Source organism: Neltuma alba, unplaced genomic scaffold (genome assembly GCF_004799145.2).
Source record: "Neltuma alba isolate B1F8T4 unplaced genomic scaffold, ASM479914v2 tig00012020_pilon, whole genome shotgun sequence".
In the NCBI taxonomy this organism is placed as follows: domain Eukaryota; kingdom Viridiplantae; phylum Streptophyta; class Magnoliopsida; order Fabales; family Fabaceae; genus Neltuma; species Neltuma alba.
The window spans coordinates 559-4030 of record NW_021636589.1 but is presented as its reverse complement, the minus strand read 5'-3'; the positions used below and the strand labels follow the sequence as shown (position 1 = coordinate 4030).

Below are 3472 nucleotides of genomic sequence, written 5' to 3'. Positions count from 1 at the left end.
TGGCCTTACATCCCCCAAATAATTCAAGGAAAAAATTAGAGCAGGTATAAAATTTGAAGAATTCCATACTAAAATAACATCAATCATTAGCATCATATAAAGGAACAGAAACGCAGCATCACTTGCAAGGTGCTTAAAGTGCGGGAAAACACATAACAGGGATGTTATATTATATTATTGATTCATGATGTGCAATAGAAATTACCAACCTTAAACATAAGATCCTCTAGATTTAATGATTTATACTATTGTGCAACGAATTCAAATTAAGAGACAAATGTTACAAAAGTGACTTAAATGGGAAAATGACGCGTTCACTTAAAAACTTCCCCATTGTTTGTCCGCATTCTTTTTCATAAAGAAGCTTTAAAAATTAACATATAATACAGACATTGTAGTTGACCAATTATATATACATATTGACGATATTGCTACACTGGGAGACGTGTCTCATAACATCTACATGATTAATACTAACAATACAATAATACTGGACATTGTACTCATAACAATGTGTTCTGCACAGAATGGTCAGTACTTTGATGCAGATGACTCTTATCTTTGACAGAGAGGGCTGTTGATAGCGTAATGGTGACAACTTGGCGTGCATGAACAATAGCACATAGGAATAAGAAACTTGCACTAAGATAGCTTCTGCATAATATTTCCTCACTCGTATCGCCAGGGGAACATATTTATCTCTTTTACAGGCATTGATATTGCCATGTACCGCTTCACTGGTATACCAGAGACAAAAAGCTAATAGCTTCCAATGGATTATAGTTCCTTGTGCCTGCTTAATTGCATCAAAAATGCATAAGGCTACATTGGAAGTTTTATAGGCACAGTATTTCCTTTCTGAGATAGAACATAAATAACGAAAATCTTCTCGTGTTGACTCATTGATCCAGATAGGCAGATACAACACACTGGGAAAAAAAAAAAAACAACAACAACACAACACCATATTTTATGTAGAAGCTATTAGCTTACAACACAGGAACTGAGAGGTGTACTAATTAAAAGATATAGAAGCAGTGAAAGAATGAGATAGCCAATATATGTACATAACATTAGAATTTATTCAAAAGCTGGGTATACTTTCAACAATTTTTGTAAATCAATGACATATTAACTTGGTCAGGCCAGATTATTAGTTTCAGACAACAAAAACACAACTTTTCTTATCTACTTTCATATAGATACCTATAATATCACCCAATAATATTTCTATTTCCTTTTGTCAGTAGTTGGTAATTATGAAATATCCGCTGAATGAAACTTCTAAAAACAGTCCTTCCCCAAACTTTCTACAAATCAAAGTTAGCCTTGCGATCAAAGCATGTTATTTGTTTTCCTGATGCACGCACGTTTAAGAATTAATGGTTAAGTGATACTAAACTCTGTGAAACAGAAAAGAAGGAAGAGAAAACTGATACAGAAATCTATAAGTAGCAGAGGAAAGGGACAATACCTCAGAAAAGTCATCCTCTAAATCTCTGATTTTATGTAAAAGTGATTCTCCCTGCATTTACTTCTGGACTACCAAAATCTCTTACAACACTTTAGATTCAGAAGAAAGAGCATCCACCTGCAACTTCTACGATGCCTCATTTGGCAGAGCATGAGAATATATTGTCTTTTTTTTTTTTTTTAAATCATGTGCTTTGTTAGTTCACGCTTGTATTTGACAGCAAAGAAGCATTTGAATGTGTTTCCACTGATTTATACATGATCTGATATCCTTTTTTTTTATTTGAAAACAAATGTGTGAATTTTTAACATTGCATGGAATGAAAACTTCATGAGATAACTTTTGCATATTCTGATAAGTGATGATTTAGTTGTTGAAGTTTTATGGTGAACATTGCTTCTTATATTCTGAGTTTATGTTAGAATGAATTGGATTACTATTGTTATTAATGCTATGGTCTTTTTCTTGAGTCTAGCAGATCGAGAATGCGAAGTTTTCATGTCCTTCCTACTTGTATATATACTTGGGAAAGTGATGATGGAGCATTACCCATTTGTTTATAAGGATCAACATATTATAATAATGTCACTTAAATTGATTATTATAAGTGTGAATCCAGATGTTCATTATGAAGTGCATATAAAGTAGTCCAAGAACACAGATTATATACGCAGCAGCTAAAAACTACACTTTATTTGAGTGAACATACATGCTTGTTATGAGAAAATACAGAAGCAATCAAACCAGTACCTCAGCCTTCTCATCTTGCCCGTTCGTTTTAGCTTCAGCTGGATCTCATCAACCTTTATGGATAATATCTCAACGTCGTTTGAGCTCAGGATATGCAGAACCTTTGCCATCCTGCTAAAAAATAATGAACATCATTTTAGTTTTTACATGCTGTTAAAGAATTAATTAAAATTATAAGTAAGTCAATCCTTAGACTCAAAACCTTATCATTTTAGTTTTTAATAATAAACCCCATACCTCACAATCAAAGAGGATCTTCATTATTATCCCCAGCACACAGCACGGCATGTTTGCACTTACCTGTAACCCATTGGTAGAGAGACGAAATCATACATGGAAAGAGAAGATGCCCGCTGAGAACTTCAATTTTGCTGGGAGCAGTGCTTGTCCAATATCGATATCAGATCTTTTAGACCTGACAATCCCCATGGCACAGAGAACCGTATTAGTCAGAAGGTGAACAGTTATATATAACACACAAACACAAGATGGAGGATGGGCCGGGGAGAAAAATAAAAGGCGAAGAAGGAGATAACAGGTGCTGAAAGTGATATGGAATGTTCTTGATCATAACAACAGTGGTTCTATTGTGGTTACATTCCTCCATAGTTGTGGGGAATGGAATGAAAGGGCGACCATCGAAAGTCTCTCATATCTAAGCATCTTGTTCTCTACCTTCAACCTCTTCCCATCTGCTCTCCTCGCATTTAAAGCAGGTCGGTTCTTCTTCTGAGACATGCATCTGGATCTGTTTTTTTTTTTCGGGTGTTCTCTGTGTTTTAGGTATCGTTCTCTTGCCACAAAGAAAGAGGGCGAGGGCATGGTCAGAATCCTCATCGTGGCTGGTGCCGTTGCTTCTTCGGTGCTAGCATGATCGCAATATCTCCCCACCGTTCACACACATCTACATAAAAGATTATCGGTAATGGGGATCTACAAGATAAATTTAAAAGAAGATCAGGGGAGAAGCAGAAGCAATAGTGAGAGGGAGATGGATGAAGAAAATTAGAGGAAGAGCAGAGAGCACAAATGCCTTGCTGAATGCTTAAGATGGAAGCACGGATTCATCGGCGAGCATGAAAGAAGACTGTGAAGAAGAAAAAATCATAGAGCGGTTTGTGGAAGAAGAATTTGAGGTGAGAATGAGGGAGATAGGAAGGTTATAGCATCTGAGGTAGGCGATGGGGAGAAGTACAAAACCGAAGTTGCCACACGGCGGGAGGCTTGGGAATTTTGAAATTTGAATTG

The 3472-nt window shown here is 36.1% G+C and overlaps 1 long non-coding RNA gene across 3 annotated transcripts; it reads right to left on the bottom strand.

Moving 5' to 3' along the window:
* Positions 1–604: 604 nt before the first annotated feature.
* On the bottom strand, positions 605–3214 carry LOC114721278 (uncharacterized). Of its 3 annotated transcripts, none has more exons than XR_003738056.1 (5): positions 2900–3214; positions 2462–2639; positions 2225–2338; positions 1475–1600; positions 605–793 (listed from the first exon to the last, which is right to left on the bottom strand). It is a non-coding gene; the product is annotated as an uncharacterized LOC114721278 (long non-coding RNA). The 3 variants fall into 3 exon arrangements; XR_003738054.1 differs by having other exon boundaries at positions 2225–2335; XR_003738055.1 differs by having other exon boundaries at positions 1475–1591; positions 2225–2335.
* Between the last annotated feature and the right edge of the window lie 258 nt (positions 3215–3472).